The 25,797-nt window shown below is 34.4% G+C and overlaps 1 pseudogene; it reads right to left on the bottom strand.

Annotated features, from left to right (window-relative positions):
• Nucleotides 1–11,212: 11,212 nt before the first annotated feature.
• Nucleotides 11,213–25,797, bottom strand: part of LOC114104653 (UDP-glucuronosyltransferase 2B15-like) — a 34,694-nt pseudogene continuing 20,109 nt past the window's right edge.

Raw genomic sequence — 25,797 nt, 5'->3', positions numbered from 1 at the left:
GGGCACTGATAGGAGAAGAGATGAGTGAGTAGGTGGATAAATCCATTGCAGGAGGAGAGGGAAGGACTTATCAGTAGAAGAGGTGGGGGGAGGAATCATGGCTGCAGAATATTAGAATGGAGGTTTCTAAGAGGGTCCTGAATTGGGGGAGGATGTGCTGTGACCTCCATATGTAAGGGAATTCTGCCCACTTCCCTGTCTGGCAACAGAAATTGCCCAATTCAGTGAAAGTTTAAAATCAAAATTTCCTCATGGGGGCCATTGTTACCCATTGTCTAAGTCACACTAGGGCCAGGCCACAGTGGAGTAAAAGACCAGGCAGTTATGACATTGGTCTGAGTCCAAATTTGGCAAATATTGAATATAGACATTCAAAAGACTTTTGGTGTCTAAGGAGGATTCGATGTTCCAATGACCTTCTGGCACCCTCAGGTGTAGGGGGTATCAGAAAAAGGCATCCCAAATTCTGATCGCACTCACCTGAGGAATGGATAAGGACCAGGAGGGGGTTGAGGTATCCCTGCAACCCACTGGGGGCCCAAATGGATTGAAGTGGCTAGCCGGGGTACTGGGACATTTCCAAATTTCCTAGGGCCTTAAACAGAATGGGTGGGGTTCTATAGCACATGCATGACTTATGGATAGACCCCCTGTGGGCCGAGAGGGGCTGGAAAGTCAGGGGAAACTAGGGAAATTACCCCACTCCTGGCAGCCCAGGTGAAGGGAGAGGGAAAGAAGGAGCAGCTTAGGAATTTCCTGGTTTGTTTGAAGGGGGAGACGGTGGACCTCATTCCCCAGATAAGGTATGGAAGAGGCCTGAAAAGCTCTCCTGGGTTTCAGCACCAGATGTAAGGTCAGGCAGCAGCCACCTAAAGGAGGCAGATTTAAAAGGGCTGCTGAATGAAGCTTTATTGAGATTTTTCTCCTGGGCAAGACCCTCAGACCGATAGGGTAAGAAGAGGATCTAAGGAGAAACGCATGGGGCTCAACTGTACTGGAATTTTCATTGAGTTTAGGGCAGGAAGAGAGGGCTTGGGACAGGAAAAGGGGTTTTTTAGAGTCCCTTGTCCTACTGGGGTTGGTTGGGGAAGCTGGGTAAGATTCAGGATTGGCCAGGAGACCCCTCTGATTGACAGTTGTTTCCATCAGTGCCTGATTGGTGGGTTTCCTGCCACACACACACACACACACACACACACACACACACAGCTTGCTTGGTGCTTTGTTCCTGAGCCACCTCAGTTGATCTGACAGATTTTAGGTCCCTTTGGTGAGAAAGTGACAAAATGTTTTTGTTCCACATGTTTAACTTGTAAATAAACCATGCCTTCCTATTGACTTATAAAATACATTTAAATTGCCAGTCCACTGTAAAGAGTCACATGAAATGTTACACATAACTTATTGATAGCAGGTTATTTTTTTCTAATTACAAATTAAATAATATAAATAAGCCTCCAGCTAAATTTGTTTTATTATTATTATTATTATTATTATTTTCTGTGTGGTGCTGAGAATTGAACCCAGGTCTTGTTCATTAAAGGCAAGCACTCAACCAACTGAGCTATATCCCCATCCCACAATCCATTATTTTTATATAAGTCTGAAAGTGACTATTGTTATAGAAAAATTTAGTTTGAAGAATATGAACTCAGTAAATTGTTTTTCTGTACTTTATATTTTAAAGATTTTTATACTTGGAAGATATGAATACATCAAGTATACAAAAAAGCAAGTAACAGTGCCACAATTACACTGATGTTCTTATATTAACAAAGTTTATCTTTTAAAGGTAAATTCAGAATTTGTTGTATAGTGTATTACTCTAAAATAACAGCTGTTGTTTACCCAGAGTTGTACAAACCCTAATTCCTTTAAGACTAGTTTCTCTAAACAATAATATTAACTAGACATGAGATTTTATCTTGTTGGATAAGAGCAATTTAGTGTTTTAAGAAATCCTTTTTACTTTAATACATAGAGGATTAAACTTTGGTTTACATAAGTGCATTAATATTTAGCCTTAGGAAAAAAACCTTGAATAACTTTAACTAATAGTGTTAAGTAGCTAACTTAGTTATACAAATACTTTTTGAATTTCACCCTCCATAAACCTCATGTAATTTACTTAGACATTCTACAACTTTTTATATTGTCACACAATTCTTTCTCATCCAGAAACATTTCTTTTTCCTTCTACTTTTTATATTAAAAGGCACTTCCTTACTTACAACTTTCTTATATCTCTTTTGTTGTTGTTCACCCCTTTTTAAAAAATTACATTCTGGCTCAGTGGTAGAGTGCTTGGCTCACCTGTGTGAGGTACGGGGTTTGATTCTCAGCACCACATATAAATAAATGAATAAAATAAAGGTCCATCAACAACTAAAAAATAAAATTAAAAAATTTACATTCTGAAACATCCTTAAGAAATTTCTGAATTTAAACAAATTACTCCACTTTATTAAGATGAAATACTTCATATATTATAGTCCTTTAATTTAAACCCAATTGAAAACTTTTGTAGTCTTTTTACATAAAATTATACCTGATAGAATATTAACTCTTAGTAAACTTTTTTTATAAAGACACAGAGACAAAGAAATCTTAAACTTTTTTATTTGCCAATTTATGAAAATACACTTTATGTTTGAATATATTACATTATGGAATCTAAGAAGTCAAGAGTTCTTGATTTTTATATTAGCAGGTAATGTTTTAGCATTTTAACTTTGCAAATTAATCAGGTGTCTCCTCTGGCAAGCACATTTATGATTAATCCCATTGAGGTTAAATCTAATTTATTTTTTTAACGGTAAAATCTAAGATCTCAGACAATTGTTGTTAATAGTAATAGTTATTACTTTGTCATTGAAGAAAAATCCTAGAAACAATGGATATTACATTTTAGATATTTTATAGAAACCAACACTCTATCTGACCACCTAGAAAAACTTGTGAGTTAGTAATTTTAAAGACATCTTTATTCTCATCTGTTTAACTAATTCAAAATGAAACTTTTTCAAAAGTCATGTGAACTAAATGCTATTTGGCATCCATTTCTCATTTAAATTTTTATTTATGAGTGCTCATTTATCTACGCCAATTTTGATACCATGTACATAATACATGTAGTACATATGTAGACATAATAGTACAATACACAGGTGTGCACATATACATAGAACAGATAGGAAAGAAAGATCTTGCAGCTATTTGAAGGTAGATATCCACAGTTATGAGACAACACTACAGAAGTTTTTTGTTTGTTTGTTTGGTTTTTTTTAAGAGAGAGAGAGAGAGAGAGAATTTTTTTTAATATATATATATATATATTTTTTTTTTAGTTTTCGGTGGACACAACATCTTTGTTTGTATGTATTGCTAAGGATGGAGCCACATCCCCAGCCCTACAAAAGTTTTTTAAAACCTCTAATTAATTTAATCTGATAAAAATTAAAATAGAGCCTATCACAACTTTACATTATGACATAAATATAGGCAGGCCTATGTATTTGGTATGTTAGGTGTGAAGTCTGATCGCCATTCTGGATACTGAAATCAAAGGTCCAGCTGGCCCATTTCCTTGAAGACTATGAGATTTATTCCCTAGATCACCATGTCTATATCTTCCTTAGGACTGTCTAAAAGAGGATTTTTTCCAATGTACTTGAGAGCTAATCTTTAAAAAATTGGTCTTTGAATAAAGATAGTATAAAAACCTGTACTTAGATAAAATGAGGTAGTTCAGAAATATATTTATTTAGATATGCAGGATCCATGAGTTCAAGAATATAGAAAGTTTTAATTAAATAGAAGTTCAAAAAAGAATGACATGGCCATAATTACTCTAGTACAGGAAAAAGCAGAACTTTTATCATGTCAGATTGAACTTCTGGATTAAATTAGAGTCAGATTTTCAAGAATGTGAGAGTCCTGAAATCCTTGGGTAAAATTTTAAGGTAAAGAAGTCTTATATATATATATATATATATATATATATATATATATATATATATATATATATATATATATGAGATTATTTCATTTTCCTTCCCTGTGCTGTAGCATTTAGGAAGGAACTTGTTAAGAAAGTAGGTGGTAGTATGTAGATAAACCAGCTGCCCATTTAGGCCCCACAGGGGCTTGAATTTAAAAGTTTTATATACCCTTTTTTCTTTTGTCTCAGATCAGTTTTGGATAATCATTTCTGCAAACCTTCTAAGTCTTGCAAGTTCTGAAAGCTCTGTAAACTTCTGAAATTTACATTTCAAATTCAGGCCTTGTAGAGAGAGATCTGGCAGAAGTTTTGTAAGGGAAGATGCTATTTTGAGTTTAAGAGGCAAAAACTCATTTATAGGGCATTTTAACCACTTTTTTTTTCATTTGTAAAATCAGCTCTTAAGGTGCAGTGCTATAGTTTGATGATCGTTTTTATTCCCCCCAGTTGGTACTCAGGATAGTTTTGGATGCAGAATACTATAAAACATTTTGTTTCTTTGTGCTGTGCCTAAGTCAATTCCCAGGCCTGGTTAAAAGAGGAAAATGAGTATCTGTGGGTCAAACTTATTCCAATATTTAAGGATACAGGCTAGGGGTAAACCTGGCATAACTTTTGAGAAAGAAGCTCCCATTTGAGTACAAGAAAACAGAACTCAGGTGCCCTTGCCTGAGAAAAATCTATTTTTTTCTTTTTAAATGGACATGTTCCTATGAGCTTCTGATGTCCAGAAAACCCATTTTTCATCATGATTCTGCGAAATTAATTTCTGGTGTCATTGGCCAAATAAACAAGGTCTCTGTTTAAAGCTTGACCATGACACTAAAGATTTAGTCTCAGGGGCATAACTGAGCTCTATAAACTTTCAAATGTGATGACCCAGAAAAAAACAAACAAAAAAACCTAAGGTGAAGTATATCCCTCTGCTCTGTGGCTAAAGGAATCTCCAGAGTGTAAGGAGGACATCTAGTGGTTGTTAAGATACTTAACACCCTTGTTTTCAAAGATTATGGAAGGGGTGATTGAAAATGTCTCCCATTTGCAGCCAAAGAGACTCACAGACCACAGAAAAAAACAACAGGAAAAATACCTGGAGGCTTATAGCAGCTTAATGTGTGAACAAAGGGAATCCAGGCATTTCCTTATGAATCCCTCTCAATGGCTAGAGACTTATTGGTGAAAGGAGGGGAGTGCTCTGGAGGAGTGAGCACAGGAAAGTGTCCTATGGGCTCATCTGGAGGTGTGTGTCATTGGGGCCTTCATTTAGTGCCTTGTGATCCACCAGTTGCCACAGGATACCCCTTAAAGGCAGTTGGGATTGGAGTTCATGGGGAGAACTTTTGAGATTCACTAGGAGGTGGCCCCAGATAGAATCTTGCAGTTGTTACAACTCTTTATCAATCTCCCAGCATTCAAAGGCAAACTGGATTAGGAACACTGTTTCCTAATGCCAAATACCCTCTGAGCTTGGGTAGGATAGTGAAAAATGGCTTTGGCAGAACCCAACATGGCTGACCCATAGGACAGGTGATTAGGAGCCACCTAGGCTGTGAGTAAATCCTGTCACCTGAGGATTGTAAAATGGCAGTTTGTACTAACTGCATTTAATTAGGCAACAGGTTACCATTATGTGCTCTGGAAAGAAGAAAGAGGCAGAAAGATATACTTCAGAAAGATGTTGGGTGCACAGCAGCTTACACCAGTGAGGATCCCCAATGAGCCCATATCTGAAACCAGTCTTGAAAATCAGGTTTGGATTCTTGTTCTCCTGGTGTTGAAGATTATATACCCAATAAACATTGAGGCAAAAAAACAAGTTTTATTTAAAGGATAGAACAGAGAGAAAGAAAAAGAGAGTCCTCTGGAGAGAAGTCCTGACCTGATGCCACAGGGAATGGTGGTGTTCTTCTCATGCTTTTCCCTCCTCTTATCTTACCTAAGTGGTGACCAAAATGTGGGAATGAGCAGAGGCAGGAAAGAAGCCACCCAGGGGGTACTCAAAAAAACCCCTTGCTGGGAAAATCCATTCTATGGAGACTAGGTACCCTTGAGAACAAGCAGTGAGGAGGGGGAAGTTCTCTGGAGATATTGGCATTTTATATCCTTTTGAATTAGCCCCCATTCTCCTGACCCAAACATTCATTATCTATACTATCTGTCCTTTGCTTCATCTCACTTTTGTCTACTTTCTATTTCTAAAGCCTCTAATACCATAAGAAATAAAGTGAATTCACTCTGTCTGCATTAATTATAACATACCCTTTAGAATTTTAATAGATGTCCTTTATCAGCTTGAGAAAACACTCTATTTGTTGTTTTTTGAGTATTTTTGAACTGATGCTTGTAGAATTTTTAAAAATATTTTTGTCTACAATTATTGAGAGGATAACTCAGCATTTGTCCTTGAATCTGTTGATAATTTATTATAACTATTTTTTAGATGGAAAATCATAATGCATTCCTGGGATGTTTCCTATGTTCTCTGCATGTAAAATATTTTATATACTTTTGGATTTAGTTCTCTACTCTTTCCTTGAAATTCACGTGCATATATTAATCAAGCATTTTGGTCTTGATATTTCTGTGTTGCAATGTCTTTGAGAGGTTTAAATAACAGCATCTTACTGCATGTGATGGTGTTTCTCCCTCCTTCCCCCCACCCCCCCGTCTGTTTTTAGGAGGATATTTTTGAAATACATGTTAATCCTTCTTTAAAGGAATCAATAAGTCTCTCTACTCCAAGAACTTTCTTTCTATGTCATTATTTATTATAAATCTAGCCTCTTTTTGTATAGGTTTGTTTGTTCTTAGTATATATCACAGAATGGTTTTTTTTAGAGATTTGCAAATTTAATCTTATCTTCAATCTTGATGGCATAAAACATTCATAGTATTTTCTTCTAATTAATTTTAATTTCTGTATGTCTGGCAGTTATATCTCCACACTCAAATGTGTCTTTATGAATGTGAATCTTTCTTTTGGGGTCATTCCCTCTAAAGATCTTTTAATTTTGATTTTATTTGAAAGAATTCTTTTTTCTTTTCACAAGGGGTTTAATGATTTAAATTAGGATTTGTCTCCTTTTAAATTATAAAGTTATTAATGAATGCATTCTGGGCTGCTTCATCCTTCCTTCCCTCCCTCAGCCCACCTGTTTTCCACCTTTTGGCCCTCCCACCTAGCTTTTCCTGGGCCTACTCACAGACATACCCAGGAAGGAGAAAGATAAGGGGAAGAGAGCAGGAGAACAAAGGAAGCCTAAACATTTCCTTCCTGCTAGATTTGAATTTATTATTAAATATATGAATATACCTTTTTGAAGGTATATTCATGTATTTAATAATATATATTAAATTTCAATATACATTTCAAATCTTTCTTCATTACTTCAATTTTTCTACTTGGAAATGATATAACCCTTCTTTAGTTTTTCCCTTTTTGTTTTTGTTGTGGTTGCTAATTATGTGATGTACCATTCTTTTATATTAGGCATTTTGGGGAAATTCAAAAGCACAGGAAGGATTTTCCCAAAACACTAACAAACATTGGAAAGAAAAAGAAAAGCTGTAAAAGGAAAATACAACTTTAAATTTGATGTAAATAGGTAGTTTGAATTTGTTGTACCCATAACAAAATTTGGAGTGATTGATAGGAATGAGGTCAGTGGGAAGATCATGGTGCACAGGGTTAGAACTTTAGCATGTCTAGGCCTTTATTGAACAAGTACTACATAAGACCACAAGACTTGGGGCTGTGCATTGGGATGAAACCTGGATTAGTTTTCAGTGAAGCAACGTAAATTGTGGCAAGAAGGGACTTAAGTAACACATATCTAGCCTTTTAAAAATAGATCTGCTGTCCAAGGCCACAAAATGGAGAGACTTGTCCAATTCCAAAGAAGGAGAATTTGACTTTTCTTCCTTTAAATGTATGAATTTTAAGGTATAAGTCTCCCTTGAGGAAGAGGAATACCTTTTAATATAGTCATTTAAAGGTATAGACTTCCTTCCAAATAATAAAACCAGAATTGGTCAGGCAGTCAGTATAGATAGGTAAATTGAGTCAGGTCAAATCAGGAGGCCAATTTTGAGTGTGTCTGGGAAGTTGGAGAGGACCCCCTGAGTGCTTGAAAGTTAATTCCTTCAGAAACCTTCCTCCATTCATATTAAGAACCTGATCCTGTTCCAACATGTTGCTAAGGTAACCTGTCCTATGAATTGCCCCTCCCTACAGGGAGTTATAAAGTTTTTAATTAATGTGTTCTGGGCTGCTCCATCCTGCCCTTCCTCCCTCAGCCCACCTGTTTCCCACCTTTTGGCCATCCCACCTAGCCTTTCCTGGGCCTAGTCACAGACATACCCAGGAAGGAGAAAGATAAGGGGAAGAGAGCAGGAGAAAAAGGAAGCCTAAGACATACAAAAAAATATTTCAGCATGTGAGAAAGCAGAACTTGTCACCGGTATCCAGCAGTATCGTAAAAAACCCAGCCTATCTTAAGATTGGGAGCCATCTCATCAGAAAGTCATGAAAGGTAATTTCTGTTTTACTATAAATTACTGTGATTTCTAAACTTGCTTGAAATGCCTGCCTGTGTCTTGAACTCACCCATGCCTGGCTTTCCTTGACCAGATAACAACCCTTTCTGAAACTTAGTGGTACCTCATAAATTCTGGTTTTCCCTGACCAGATAACAACCCTCTTTGAAACCTTAGGGGCGCCTCATAAATTCTGGTGTTGGGATCTAAATTTGCTCCCTAACTTGAAATGTTGAGCTATTTAGATCATTATACTACTATCTGCCTTTGTATTATGCTTGTCAAAATCCTGTTATCTGTAAGTTCTCAAGACACCCCCCTTTTGCAACTTTTGTGTTATAAAACCATGCTCCTAGAGAGCTGGTGTACTGTCCTCTAACCCACGGATTTCAGGAGAGACAGTCCCGGCCAGTCGGAATTACAAGCTTGCTTTAATTTGATTTAAAATTGGAGTCAGTGGCCTTTTTGTTGCATTGTGGTTTAACAATCAATACTGTTTTCTATTAGTTGAAGTATGATCTAAAACTATCCAATTATTTTAATAATTTTAAATTATTTTTTAATCATCCTTTTGACTAATTTTTTACCCATTTGCCACTCAGAGGTGTTTTTGTGGACTTTTTGATTTTGAATTTTTCAAATTTCTTTTCACATTCATTGTTAATTTTATTTTATGCTTTGTATAATTTCAGTTCACTTACTTTAATAGATACTTTAATGATACTTCTTGGGAGAGGTTACTATGCACTGAAAAATATCATAGATTTTTTTTTTTGTATGTAACATCATGGAAATACCTCTTAGATATCAACTGGGGTGATGTTCTAGTCTTCTTTTTCCTTGTAATATTCTTCTGAGAATCCTTTCATTTGAAACTGCACTAATGATGTTTCAAACTGCTATCATTATTATCTTGTTGCTTCAAAACTTTCTGTTTTATCTTTCAGCCTCTGATGTGGCTGTGTTTGGATCCTCCTTGGATTTGAGGGATTTCTGAGTTTTTCCCAGAGACTATAATTTGTCATTCCTTATCTTATAAACATAACCCCTCATATTTAAAATATAATGTACTTTTATCATCAATATTTCAACCATGTTCCCTTTAGAATGTATTTTGTAGTTACACGAAGGTTAAAATAATGATGGAAATTTTCTAGTCACTTAATGATGCAAGTTAATTTTGTTGTGCACAACAATTATTTTTAGGAGTAGAGCAAGTTAATAAACAGATTCTTCACAATTCCATGACATAGGTTATACCATAATATTGACGTCTATTTCACTGGTGAGGAAACTGAGTCACAGATAATTTAAACAACCAGCTCAACCCCACATACCTTTGTAGTACTTGTAGGGACAAGTGTCAATGCTATCTGGAATCAGAGTATAAACTCTTTACCAAATGCTATACTGATTGTCCTTCCAGGGTAATAGCTCTTTTCAAAATTTTATATTAAGTCTCTCATTTATGTACATATATCTATATGTTAATATAAATAGAATCATATAGTGTATGAAAAAATAAATGACATTATATATTTATCTGTCACTACACAAAAACTAACCCTCAAATATAGGGGCTTAGAATATCCATTTTTTTAAATATTATCTTTTACTGTTCTGGGTGTTGGCTCACTTGAACATGGTGGTTCTTGAATGGAATTTTTCCAGTACTTACAGATCTGTGATAGTTGATGTTGAATAAGTTGAAGGTTATTTCCTCACATGTCTGGTGATTGGGAGTCCATCTCCTTGATGCCTGAAATAATGGGGACTTCTTGTGCTTATCTTTGTATCCTCCACAAAATGCTCATTTATCATGAAGACTACAATTCTGACTCAGGGCTCCAACATGAGTAGAGGAAGAAAGAGAAAAAGTCACAAAGAAAATCAAGGGGGAAGGAGAATTCAGTGCCTTGATTAACTAAGTCATGTAAGAAAACTGCATGACTTCCAGTGCAATCTCCATGATGAGACTGTCAAAGTGCAATGAGAGGGGCCATGGCTCAATGGGACCATTGTTCAAGTGTTTGTAGTCTTTTCTCAAATTGCTGCAGATGTAGACTTTTGAAGTAGCTCTCAGAAAGTTCTGTGTACTATGAAATGTATTAAAATGTTGGTATTAAATCCAAATTTATATCATAAAAAATTGTGTGAATCTACAATGCTCAGTGATGGAAATTTAATAACTTAAGTCATATATTTTATCATAGATATTGAATTTTGCAGTATAATATTTATGTTTCAGAAAAGGGAAACAAAGCAGATAACATATAATTGTGATGAATATCACAGTTGCCACACAGGCAAGCAGGAACCCAACCACATCCAAAAATATGTACAGGAACCAGAAGAGTTTCTGGATGGGATGGGGGAGAGTGAAAATTGAAAAACTGAGACTATGTATATGTATAATCAAAGCAGGAATGAAACTGAGACCATCTAGGTGAAACTTTTTAAAGGATTAAGAGCAAAAGTGAGTGATCTCTTAAAACCAAAGTTTTCCAATTTGATAATAGAAAGCAGGTAGGCATCATTACATTTCTAAAGCCACTGAGAAATGACTTTGCCTTCATACATCTTTTAGGAAAGAAAGGACGCTGAGGCTGGATGTACAGTGAAAGACAAACAACATTACCAGTCTCAAAAAAAAAAAAAAAAAAATGGAAGAGCAAATCTTGTCACAACACTCTAATTAGTGAAGGCTTTATTCAGAGAAGTTAAAGCTACAAAACTAGAATCATAAATAGCAATATAAACTTTTGGTTTAATTTTATTTCCTCTAATAGTTGTTCCTTGAACTGAAATACTTCTGTATTTTACACAGGGAGTGAATTTTATGGAGACAAAATTTGACTTGACAAAGTGATATGTGAAAAGTTGTTAGCAAAAGTAAGAAACCTAGCTATACAGCCTCCTCTTGTGGAAGTTAACAGGAGGAGCCATTTATCAGGATTCCCAGCTTCAGGCCTAGGTACAATTACTTCCTTTTTTTCTTCTTTCCCAATTTAAAAAACATCTGGAAACAAAACAGACAGCATTTACTGATGATGAATATCCCAGTTTCCACACAGGCCAGAAGGAACCCAATCACATCCAAAGAGTAGTACTGGAACCAGGAGAGGTCATGGGCAGCAACCCGGAGGTGTTTAGCTCCTTTGTGGCGCATGACATACTCAATCCAGAAGACAGCTGGATCCAGAGGCTTCACTGGCTGATCATGTTGAATTCTTGATAACTTCATAGCATTCTCTTTATATCTAAAGGTGAAACATAAAAGGATCAACATTGAAAGTAAGTTAATCTGTCTAAGCACATGAAGCCAATGAAAGTTTTTCATAGGAAAGTGCCATATGGATGATTTAAAATAAATATTATAGACTTGCCCTGTATATGGTATATTTTTGCTTTTATTACCATATTATGTTTGGTTTAAATTGGAATGTTCTGACGTATAAATATCTCAAAAGTTCCTATGGAATTTCAGAGAGGTGAGTAAAATTCTTTCCATCAGAGGAAATAATTATGAGTAATTCTGAGTCTAATAAGTGAGAGAGAAGGCATACACTTTGTGAAAGATTACCTTGAAGCTTTTAAAGAGGAATCATATCATGTTGCTCCAATGCTTCCTAACCATTCTCTGTTTCTCCTCTTCATTTCTACCTTCTATTGTTTCTTTTCCAACTGGTAGCTAGAATGATATTTTTAAAATATACACATCTAATTATGAAGTTGTCTGCTCAAAATTTTCATTTGATTTCTCTTCACAAGTGGAATAAAATCCAAATCTGTTCTTGTACTAGTAGATTCAAATGGGTTAGACACTGGCCATGTTTTCTGATATCATTTCCCCTTGCTTATTCTGTCTAGGCATATGTATCTGCATAGTATTCTGTCTAGGCATATTACTTCTGCATAGTAAATAAAATAATCATCACAATGAAGAGGCAGACTACAGAATAGGATAAACATTTGCCCACTCCTCTTTGGATAGGACTAATATTCAAAATGTATAAGGAAATCAAAAGGCAGGAACTCAAAAGGCTTAATACCATAATATTCTCCAAGTAAACCAATCAATAAATAGGCAAATGAGCTGAACAGACATGTTATGGTTTGAATATAGATAACCCCCCATAGCTCATGTGACATCACAGGAATGTTCAAAGTGAGATAATTAGATGATGAGAGGTATAGTCTCATCAGTGGACTAATGCATTTGAATGGGAGTGAATGCATTACTTAGTGATAACTGTAGCCAAGATGTAGCTGGAAGAAGTAGATCACTGGGAGTGTAAACTTGGGGAATATATTTTGTCCCTGAATCCCTGTCACTCCCTCTCTCTGATTTCTGATTGCCATGAGCTGAGCAGCTTTCCTCTGCCATGCTGTTCTGCTGTGATTTTCAACCTCATCTCAGGCCTACAGTAATGAAGTTGGCTGATGGTGGACTGAACCTCTAAAACCATGATCCATAATAAAGTTTTCCTTGTCTAAGTTAAGTTCTTCCTGTCAGGTATTTTTGTCACAACAACAAAATCTGACTAATACAATATATTTAAAAAAATGTTCAACATCTTTAACCAATGCAAAATAATACTACACTAAGATTCCATCTCAGCCCAGTCAGAATGACTATCATCAGGAATCCAAGTAACAAACATAGCTGGCAAAGGATGCAGGGAAAAAGGAACATTTATACACTATTGGTGCTAATGGAAAGTAATGTATTCAATGAGGGTGGAATTTCCTCAAAAAACTAAACATAGAACTACCATACAATGAAGGTATACTATGTTGGGTATATGCTGAAAAGAATCAAAATTATCATACTAGAGTGATGCCTGCATACTTACACTCTTCATGGCACAATTCACAGTGGCCAAATTATAGAATCAGCCCAGGTTTCCATCAACAAATGAGTGGAAAAAGAAAATGTGTTATATATCACAGACACACACACACACACACACACACACACACACACAGACACAGTATTATTGAGCCATAAAGAATGAAATTAGATCATTTGTAGGAAAATAGATAAAAATAGAAATTCTAATATTAAATGAAATAAATTTAAAAAATCAGAAAAATATTGCATATTTTCCCTGATATGTGGAATCTGACAGGGAGATGTAATATAAAAGTAACAGGAAGACTATTATATAAGAGGAAGAGGATCAGGAGAGGAGGAGAAGAGATTGTTAAGGTACTGTAAAGTTTTGTAGGACATAATGTATTAACTTCATATTAAATTAAATTCATAATAAGTTAATTAAATTCATATTTAATTCTGGCTTTTTAATCTGTATTTTCTTTTCTATGTGCACATTCTGTTTTACTTCTCTTTTTCTATTCTTTCTTAACTACATTCAGAGCATTTTTATTATTCATTGTCGTACTATTTTCTTTTTGGAAATGTAATTTTGAACTTGTTCTTTAAGTGATACCTTCCTAAACAATTATACTTGTTCTTTAAGTGATACCTTCCTAAACAATTATAATATGAAAAATGAGAGCTGAATTGAAGATAGTCACTCTACAGAGAAACAACTTCACATGATTTCCCCTTGCAGTATGGAAAAGGTTGATTATTGAAGTTCAGTTTGATCAAATGTAGAAAATTTTATTGTGCTTCAAAAGTTACCACAGATTAAAAAAATCAACCACATGGAATGTTATAAAAATATCTGCAACTCATATATCTGATGAGATTTATATCCTTAAAATATGGTGAAATATTATCATCAATAATTAAAATATAAATAAACTGATTAAAAATGAGCAAAGGATTGGAACCAACAGTTCTCTCAAAAAGATAAGTGAATGACCAATAAGCACATAAAGCAATGTTCTTTAGCTATAATGGGAATGCAAGTCATGACCATAGTGAGCTACAATCCTATTCACTAGGATGGCTATAATAAAAGAAACAGGTGATAACAAATTCTGGTAATGATATTGAGAGACTGGATCTCTTATGTTGCTTGGATGCTGCAAAAAATTTTGCAACTAGTTTGTAAAACAGTTTGGAAGATCTTAATACATATAAAATTACCATATGACCCAGTAGTTCTAGTATGAATTACCAGAAGAAATGAATACTTATGTTCATATAAAATTGTACACATTTTTCATAATAATCAAAATTGAAAGCAACAAAAATGTCCATAAACTGATGAATTGATAAATTACTGTGAATATGACATACTTATATCTGAAGTTGTATACAACTCGGAAATAGTACTGATTAAACTGGTTAGAAATACATAAGATTTAACGTGGATTAAATCTTTTAAATTCTTTCAAAAATACCGTCCTCAAAATGGGATAAAACTTATACTCATTGATGAGAAGACAATCCTTCCATGAATACTACCCAATGTCAAAGTTGTACTTACAAAGGGTCATTAATAACCATCCTCAAGGCCTTGAGAAGATCTGCACTTGTCAGTGTTCTGTAGTCCAATCTAATAGCTGCTCCCTTGGCCTTCACATGAGCAATGTTATCAGGTTGATCCGCAAACAAAGGAATGCCCACCATAGGGATCCCATGGTAGATTGCCTCATAGATGCCATTGGTTCCACCATGAGTTATAAAAGCTTTTGTTTTTGGATGACCTAGGATTGAGTCAATGTCAGAAAAATTATTAATTCAAAATCTTAGAAATTAAATGAGAAATGTGTATTATAAGACATTAGAGGGAGCAGTGTATTTTAGATAACAGATTATTGTAACCATGAATTATTAACCTGCACTGAATTATTTTTTTCATATCTTGGAGGAACAAGCACCTATGTCCACTGGAGTACTAAGTGAAAACTACAGGAAAGAGGGAGTATATGACTTGAGACTTGATAACTGAACACAAGATTGATAGGTGGTAAAAAAAATAGAACATTTTTTTGAGTAAAGGAATCAACATGTACTAATGAAAAATACAGTCATGAAGGACATGTTAGCACATTTTCTCATTAAGAAAAAAAACAAAAACTGAAGTCACTAAGTTTGCCATGTAGCATGTCCAAAGCAGCAGGAAGTAGAATGGTGATGGTACTGAAATCAGATAACAGAGAGACCACACTTCATTATGAAATGTGTCATTACTTCATAATGAAGATTGTGCTTTCATTTTTATAGAAAATAAAAGAATAGCTGTTAACTAAAACAACAACAACAACAAAAACAACCTGGTGGTTACATTCAAGTAGTATTTGAGATATTCCTGCACAAAGGGAAAGAATGAGTGAAAGATGTAAAATAAGGGGCTGGGGTTGTGACTCAGTGGTAGAGTGCTCACCTTGTAAATGTGAACCACTGGGTTCAATCCTCAGCATAAAAAAATAAGTAAAGGTATTGTGTCCATCTACAACTAAAAAAAGTATTTTAAAAATAGATGTAAAACAAGACAGAGAGACAATCCAGAAACTGACTGAAAAATTCTTGCAAAGGTAATTGCACCAGAAATAATAAGATAACTTGGATTTTGTATATAATGACTGTGAATAATAAAACTGCAGCTTTTTATTTTGCATTTCCAAACCATCCATGGGTCTGGAAAATAATTTTAAAACAATTTGAACATTGTGTTCAATTTTTTTTACAGTAACAAGTATTCAATGAATGTTTTCTGTTGAACTGTAATCATCCAGATTGACTGTACTCATGTTTTTAGGAGTTATCCCAGAGTCTTACCAAGAAGGTCATTCTGGGGGATCCATTCGTATATCTGAGTGTTGGGTCCTAATTTATCTGGCTTCTTGCCAATAAATCTCCATATGACCTGTTTGGTAAAGAAAGTACCTTATTCTATGATTTAAAGATTAGAGTATGTTTGAATTATAAAAATTTAAGAGATCATCTGGTTCAATATTTTACACATAATAAAATGAATACAAACAATTTTAAACAATGAGAATTCTTAAAATCTAAACTTAAATTCCATATTTATTTTGTTTAATATATTTTACCCTAGCTTTCATTTTTGAAAATTAATATCATCATGTTTACTTCTTTTAATTGACATAGATTGGATATTACATATATTCATTAGTTCTTTAAGGTACTTATTTCAGTTTAGCATTTTTTTATACACAAAAGCAAAACAATACAGTCAGCTACTTGTGAGAAATAAATGAATTCTAACTAGGGATTACAGGTAACTTGTTTTAGATGGCATTTTACTAAGCACTAACTACAAGAATCATTTCACTGGCACTTGTGAACTGTCACCCACACTTTATCAATTTGACCTACACTTTTATTAATGTTGGTGGATTTGGAAATTCTTTTAAGTTTTAAAAGGAAGAGCTTATTAGCAACTTGTAAATAATTACATGGATTTTGAAATAAAGGGCAAAATTTTGAGGTTGCTAAATTTTTAAAAAGGTTTTGTGGTTATTTAATGATGCACTACAAAGTCTTATTGGTAGTTTTATATAGATTCAAGATATTTTTATGCCTAGTATCAAAACAAGGAGCTGACTTTGGAAATTGAAAGCAGACTTCATGAACTGGAGTATAATTTCTAAGTGCTTAGCTTGTATATGCAATGTGAATAGCAAAGTAACTTTAGTCCTGCAGAAAAGAAAAACACTTGAGTGATTAGGAGAAGACTATATCAGATAGAAAACTACAAAGTATATGGCAAGCACACAAAGATCACAAGAGTATTCTGTATGTAGAAAATGTGGTATTAAAGCATTTTATGGAGCTGCATCTCCTGAATTTCAGCCCATGCTAGGCTTGCTTCTGTTTGACTCTTCCTGATAGTGTTAACTCTGAATGTGTTAATCTGATATTTTAGAAGCAATGTCCTTTGGGGCACATTTCATAATAGACAGGGTCCACTTTGAGGGAAGGACTAATCTCTACACATTCTTTAATATTTTCCTTCTTCAGAAATTATCAGGATCCTGTCCATTAGTGCAAGCTGTTTATTTTTTCTTTTTCTACAAATACATGTGACTTAGTATGAATTTGGAGTCAGGGTTTCAGGCTTGTTCAACTCTGGGTAGCATTTCTCCTCAAAACTCCAGGAACAATTCATTAAAAAAAACTTATGCTTTTTTATGGGGGTATTTTGAACTCATAGTTTCAGAGGTTCAGCACATGTTTGGCAGACTCCAATGCTCTGAGCCAGAGATGAGGTAGAATAGGATTTCAAGAAGCTTCTTCTTAAATAAGGGTAAGCAAGGAACAAGGTACTGCATAGAATATCTAAAATCATGATAAAATTTAGCCTTTTTCAATACCTGCTTAATATTATTGTGGTGGTCCAGTTATGAGTTAACTTTTTGTAGCTTTCTGAAAACATTTGCTTTGTATATGGTACCCTCAGGAATCCTGCAGGGAAAAGGAAGAAGTGGCAGGGAAGAATGTGGTATCTGTGTAAATGGTGTGATAACCTTAGAGTTAAATTTTCACAATAGACCTGTAAAATATATTCTTTATAATCATAATGTTAATGTTAACATGAATTAAACACTCTCTACTGTTTAGAAATACCACACATATTTTTGTTTAAAGCATGATTTCTGAGATGATTTATATGTATCATGATAGGTTTATGTTTCACAAAGGATGCTTCATTAATCAAACCCTTTATAAAGTTTAACAGACTTTTACATACTTGTTCACTAAACGGGCACTTTTTCTTACCTTTTGTGGAATCTGTGCAAGGCAAATGCAATTATATTGGCTTTCTCTTCTGGCGTGTTAGGGACCATTGACCCCAGAGAAAACACCACAATACCATTTTCTCCAGAACTCTGTACAAATTCTTCCATTTCCTGTGAAGAAAACATTTGCTCCATCAAAAAAGTTCAACAGGGAGGGGATTCAAGATGTCAGATTAGAGGAAGGCTGCCTTCTTAATTCCTCCAAGGTTCAAAATACAAGCAGTGAGAATACTGCTTCTTAGTGAGGTAGGTGAAAGAATGATTTCACTAAAATTTAAGATTGTACAATCAGAGTATCTCAGAGACTCAGAAGTTTGTATTCATTAAACAAAGAATACTACATTGGAACCAAAGTATTTGTGGAAGTGGCTGTAGTAGTAGTAATGGTGCTGTCTACCACAAAGAAAGAAAAATACAGAGAGAAATACAGTGGACATGTTTGATATAAAAAAAACCTGAGGTCAGAAAAGCAGCCTGAAATTAGCTGATCCAGAGGCTGCACTGTGCACTGATAATTGAAAAATGATGTTTCTTTACTTGTTGGGGAGAGATGTGGTGCAGTGATCTTGAAGTGGCCATACTTCAGCTGCTGCTAGAACTGGGAGATCAGAGTGAACACTGCAGCAATGCCTACTGTGTGGCCTAGTGTATACCTAGCTAAATGGGAGTAAAAAGGCACAGAGAAGATTTTACTCCAGGGGAATCAAGTCAAGAAAGCAAAGTGGGAACACAACTTCCTTCTCCTTTGAGACTGGTGGTTCATATGACCAGGTACAGTGGGTAGAGAATCTGAAAATATAGGCGTGGAAACACTCAGGGACTATGCCTGGGAAAACTGTGCCGGGGGGCCTCAGAATGTGTGGAGGATCACCTCCCCTTCTGTTATGGGCTAATTTGAAAATTAAGTCAGGCTGAGAATATTTTGCTCAGACATATCATCCTGTGCAGACTTGGTCCCCCTTTCTTCATGAGCCCACTCACACAGAGCTGAAATCTCTACCCTCACCCACTTGCACACTGACCACAATGTATTTAAACTTTGGAACTAATGCAAGCTTGCTTCCTGATTATGTATAAAAAGGTGCCAATTCTGAGAACTTGGTGCTTTCCACTTTATGAATTGTGTCCTATGATTGTACTTGCCTCTCCCACCCCCATTCTTTGTGGTTTTTCTCTTTTTAAGATGCCTCCCCACCAGTGTTCAGTGTCTTGGGCTGTAGGACTGTCTGCTTTCTTCTCCCTTGGCCCTGACCAGAATAAATCCTGTGTCTTTTCTTCAAAATCACACAGAATTTTATTTGGGATTTTGAAATAGCACCTTAATATGGCCAAATGAATAGAATTCTTGGGAGGCTACTGAGATTTAGACTTCTTACAGAGATCAGCAACTGCCAGGCCCTAGGTGTGTGTCCATCTACTCTCTTCAGAGCAGACACCCAACAAAGGTGATTAGACCTAAGCCTCATCCATCAGAATCCCCCTCATAGAACACTGAAGCAACCCATCCTGGTGTGCATAGATCTGTCTGTGCAGGCAAAACTCCAAATGATAGTTTTTCCCATTTCATCCTATGTCATACCAGTAAGAAGGGAAGCTGAGACTTATGTAAAACAGCTTTAGTCTTAGGCCACAACAACTGCTCAGAAAGAAACACACGGATAAACGGGATAACAAAACCCATTCTTTGCTCTGGCTCTCCATACATAGCTTAAGAGGAAATGGAAAGAAAGACAGTTGGGCGATCATCCATTGTGTTGGTGATCATTCATTTTGCTGACTGTTTTGAACACTTCAGTGAAAATGATTCTTTCTTTTTTTTTCACTTTTTATATTTACTTTATTTATTTTTATGTGGTGCTGAGGATCAAACCCAGTTCCTCTCATGTGAGGGGACAAGCGCTCTACCACTGAGCCATAACCCCAGCTCCTCATTCTTTTTTAAAAAATATTTTTTTAGTTGTAGATGGACACAATATCTTTATTTTATTTATTTATTTTTATGTGGTGCTGAGGATCAAACCAGTGCTTCACGTATGTGAGGCCAGTGTTCTACCACTGAGCCACAACCCCAGCCCTAGTAATTTTATTCTTACTGCTTTTGTGACAAATATTGGTGGGGCTTCTCCTAAACCAAACTCCCAGATGGAAGTGAATGTGCAACCCCTAGGGGTCAGTGACTGACAACTGCCTTTTTTAATCTCCCTGTAGCCAGTTGTGCCTAAGGGAATGGTCAGAATAGGAGGTGCCAAGTGCTGCTATTACTCTTGAGGACTGGAAACAGCATACAGGGTAGAATAGAAAATACAAGAGAGAATGAGCTACATCTAAGAGAAGAAGGAATATTTAGGTTAGGATTCTTAACCAGGGCTTCATATTGGAATCTTTCATTTATCATTAATAATATTTTTACTTTTTCTTATTCTCTCTCTCTCTCTCTCTCTCTCTCTCTCTCTGTGTGTGTGTGTGTGTGTGTGTGTGTGTGTGTGTTCTTTCAGGGCTCTTTGGTTCATGGACATATATCCACATTTTTTTTTTCTTAGCATTTTTAAAAATGTAGTTATTTTCCTTGTCTTGTCTTTTGAGGGTTAGGATTTTTGATCTGTATATTTTTGTTCATTTTGTATTGTTTTCATTTCTCTTTCTCTCTTTTCCTGCTGATCGTCAAAATCTATTTTTTCTTTCTCTCCTCCTTTACTTTTTTCCTCCTATTTTCTCCTCTAACCTCATAACTGTCACCTGCAACATTTCTATGGCATTCTCTGTGTTCACTTTTGAAAATTGCAAACCCTTTTCTACCTTCCTATCACACTTCATTCCTCTTAGTTTACTGTATTTTTACTATCTTTTGGAACTAACTGGTTTATATATCTCCTGCTCCTACCATTAACACTTTTGCAATTATTACTTATGTGGATGACATCGTTGACACCTGTTTCTTGATTTAATGCCAGATCTACACCTTGTTGTTGTTATTGAAAATTGCTGACCCCACCATTTCTTTTTTTTTCTTTCTTTTTTTTTTTTAGTAATTGACGTTGTAGAAGCCATAATAGAATCCAAGTATTTATTTATTTTAATGCTGTATATTGCTTGTTTTGTTTCTATCATTTGTTTCCCCCTATTCTGTGACTAAGTGGAAATCTATAGTGTTACTACAAGTTCACAGGGTAGAGAAGTCTCCAGCTAAAATAAATTCAAACAAAATACAGTTCACCTTGCTCCACATAAAAATTAATGACACTCAATCTCTGCTTATACTTTAATACAAAGATTAAAAAACACACTATTGATAAGACCTTAATTAGAAATAGCTGGGGGTGAGCTTGTAGCTTCTACTTATGGAAATCCCTTGCCAGAGCCAAAACAGAGAGAATTAATGCAAAGCTGTGAATACCACACCTACAAGGATGTCGAAATCAAGATCATTCTAGGACACTTTGGACAGTAAAGACAATGCACTATATAGAGTGGAAGAGATATTCACCCCTATTAGATGTGTAAAACCCAACACAGGTCTACAAGAAATATGTAAAAACAAGATAATATTAAACCACATAGAGTTCATAATTCACCAACAACTGACCCCAAAGATATTGTAATAAATAAAATATCAGATAAAGAATTCAAAAACTCATTATAAAAATGATCAATGAATTCCTAGAGAACATAGAAAAACAATTGAATGAACTAAGGAAGTTACTATAGAATATAAATTAAAAATGAAATGAGGTAGAAATATTGAAAGAGAACCAAACATGAATCTTGGAAATGAAAGACAAAATAAATCAAAGAAAATGTCCAGTTGAAAGTCTCTATAAAACAGTAGATAATTCTGAGAACAAAATCTCAGATATAAAAGAAAAAGTGGTCATCCTTGAACATTCAGACAGTTTTAAAGTAAAGAAAATAAGTAACCATGATCAGAATATACAAGAATGTTAGGACAACATTAAGAGATTAAATGTAAGAACCATTGGAATTGAGGAGGGTTGTGAGAGGCAGGCTAAGAGAAATTGATAGCCTCTTAAGGGAAATAATAATAAAAAATTTTCCAAACCTTGAGAATGAGACAGATATCCAGATTCAGAGGGATACATCCAGATATGGGACCCCAAATACACAGGATCAAAAAAGAACCTTTCTAGAGTACATTAAAATTAAAATGCCTAACATACAGAACTAAAATAGAATTTTAAAATCCTTAAGAGAAAATTGTCAGGTCAGGTTTAGAGGCAAGACAATCAGAATCACTTCTCATATCTTAGCACAAACTCTAAAAACCAGGAGATCTTGGAACAATAAGTTCAAAGTCCTAAAAGAAAATAACTGTCAACCAAGACTGCTATATACAGCAAAGCTATTCTTCAAAATCAAGTTGAAATAAAAACTTCCCTAGATAAGCAAAAAGTAAAAGAATTCAGAACAACTAAACCAGCAAAACAGAACTTATTTAAAAAAATGATTCCTATGGAAGAAATAAAAAACAAGCCCCAGAGTTCAAAAATGAACAAATCTGATTTGAAGAGTAACTAAACAAATGAGAACTGGAACAAATAAACATAAATAAATCAAAATGACAGAAATTAATAAATATCTCTTTGTTATTATATTGAATATAAATGGTCTCAATTCTCCAATTTAAACATATAGTCTGTCAGAATGGATTATAAAAAAAAAGAGCCAATGATATGTTGTTTGTAAAATATGCACCTTAGAGATAAAAGAAGCCACAGTCTGAAGCAAAAGGATAAAAATGATACATAATGCAAAGAGAAACACAAAATAAGCAGGATTAACTAATATCATATCTGACAAAGCAGACTTCAAATCAAAATTAATCAGAAGAGATGAATATAGTCACTTCCTACAGGTAAATTCAATAATTTAACAAGAAGATATAACAATTATAAATATTTAAGTCACAAACATGGGTCTAACTAATTACATAAAGGAGACACTACTCAAATTGAAGCCTCAGATAGACATAAGTACAATAATACTGGGTGATTTTCAATAGTTTGTTTATCAAGGTCATTCAAACATAAAGTCAGTAAAGACTCTTTGAACCTGAAAAATATTATGAGTCCAATGGACTTAAAGATGTTTATAGAATATTTCATTCAACATAATATTAATACAATTTCTTCTCTAGCTTCTCATGGAACCATCTCCAAAACAGGCCATATTTAAGATGACAAAGCAACTCTCCTCAAATGCAGAACAATTGATATAATTTATTATGTCCTATCAGAACATAATGGAATGAAATGGGAAATCAACATGACAAAACCATACTAAACCTATGTAAAAATATGGATATTGAAATGACTGTCTTGAATGAAACAAATAAACAACCAAAACAATTGAATTATAGAAGAAATCAGGAGAGAAATTTAAATATTCTTAGACTCAAATGAGAATAGTAATACAAGATATAAGAACTTCTGGATTAGTATGAAGGGAGTTTAAAGAGGAAAGTTATAGCTGAGTGCCTGTATAAAAAAATCATAATGATTCCACATAAAAAGGTATTCATTTCAAGGTTCTTGAAAAAGAAGAACAAACCAATTCCAAAACCAGTAGAAGAGAAATTAGGAAAGAGAAAGAGATATGAGAGAGAAAAGTAGGAAAGAAATAAGTGAATTAATAAATATCTCTTTGTAATTATATTGAATAGTTACATTAATATGACTATAATTAAATTGAATAGTTTGTAATTGATATAATTCTATACATAGAAGATCCAAAGGACTTCACCAAAAGACTGCTAGAACTAATAAACAAATTTGACAAAATAGCTGATTACAAATAAACATACAAAAATCAAAAATCAATAGCTTTCCTATAAACCAACAATGAATCTTCAGAGAAAAAAATCAGGAGAATAATTCCATTTACAGTATCCTCAAAACAAAACAAACACACTAAAAATCCCTGGGAATAAATCTAACAAAAAAGTTGAAAGACATCTACAATTAAAGAAAGAAATTTAAGAAGACACACAAGAATATGGAAAGGCCTCCCATGTTCATGGATATGTAGAATTAATATTGTTAAAATTTCCAACTATTCAAAACAATATACAGATTCAATGCAATCCAAATGAAAATACCAATGATGTCCTTCACAGAATTAGAATAAACACTCCTAAAATTCATTTGGAAAACTCAAATACCCAGAATACTGAATGCAAATCTAAATTCAAAAAGCAATACTGGAGTCCTCATAATATCTGTCTTCAAATTATACTACAGAGCATGGAACCATCATATCACCCAGGCATACCACTTTTATAGTAACAAAAACTGCTTGTTACTGGCATAAAAACAGACACATTGATTTGTAGTACAGAATAGAAGACAGAGAAAACCCCACACATGTACAGTCATCTGATCCTTGACTATGGTGCCAAAAACATACATTGGAGTAAAGATTGCCTTTTTAATAAATGATGATGGGAAAACTGCAGAAGAATTAATCTAGTCCCTTATCTCTCATCCTGCACAAAAATCAACTTAAAATTAATCAAAGACCTAGAAATACAATTAGAGTAAATTCAACTCCTAGAAGAAAACGTAGGGTCAACTTTCCAGCATATAGGCACATACAATGACTTTCTCAAATAAGACCCCTAAAGGTCAGAAAACAATGCCAAGAGTTAATAAGTGGGAAGGCATCAAATTAAATAGCTTCTGCACACCAAAGGAAACAATAAGAATTGTGAAGAGAGAACTTATGGAATAAAAGAAAATCTTTGCTATCTACCTTCTGACAAAAGATTAATATCTAGAATATATGAAGAATTAAATAAACTTTACACTAAAAAATCAAACAACCCAATTAATAAGTGGGAAAAGAAATTAAGCAGATGCTTCTCAGAAGAATAAATATGAATAGCCAACAAAAATATGATAAAATATTTAATATCATTAGCAATTAGAAAAATCAAACTATACTGAGACTTCAATATATCCTAGTCAAAATAGTAGTCATCAAGAATAAAAAGAATAATAAATGCTGGAGAGAATATGGAGAAAAATGAGTAGTTTTTCACAGTTGGAGGAGGCATTGTAAATTACTACAAACACTATGGAAATCAGAATGGAGAGATTCATCAAAATTAAGCATGGAACCATCATATCACCCAGGTATACTACTTCTCAGTGTTTATCCTAAAGAATTAAAATCATCTTATTACAGTGATACATGCATACCCATTTTCTAACAGTATAATTCATAATGGGCAAACTATGGAACTAGCCTAGGTGTCTGCCAAATGATGTCTGAATAAAGAAAATGTGGTATATATACACAATGGAGTTTTATTCAGCAAAAATAACTAAAGACCATTACATTAAGTGAAATAAGTCAAACTCATAAGCTCAAAGTTGTATGTTTTCTCTAATATGTGAAAGCTAGAGAGGAAAAAAGAAAAAAAAAGATGGGATGAATCTTATGAAAATCAAAGGGAGATCAGTTGAGAAAGGGACCAATGGGACGGAGGTGGGGGAAAATGGAGAATTTCTGGGAAGTTATATTGGCCAAATTGTATTATTATATTGTGTAAATGTATGAAT

This window comes from Marmota flaviventris, chromosome 7 (assembly GCF_047511675.1).
Source record: "Marmota flaviventris isolate mMarFla1 chromosome 7, mMarFla1.hap1, whole genome shotgun sequence".
Taxonomy (NCBI): Eukaryota; Metazoa; Chordata; class Mammalia; order Rodentia; family Sciuridae; genus Marmota; species Marmota flaviventris.
The sequence above is the reverse complement of the archived record's forward strand: the minus strand, read 5'-3'. Positions and strand labels throughout refer to the sequence as shown.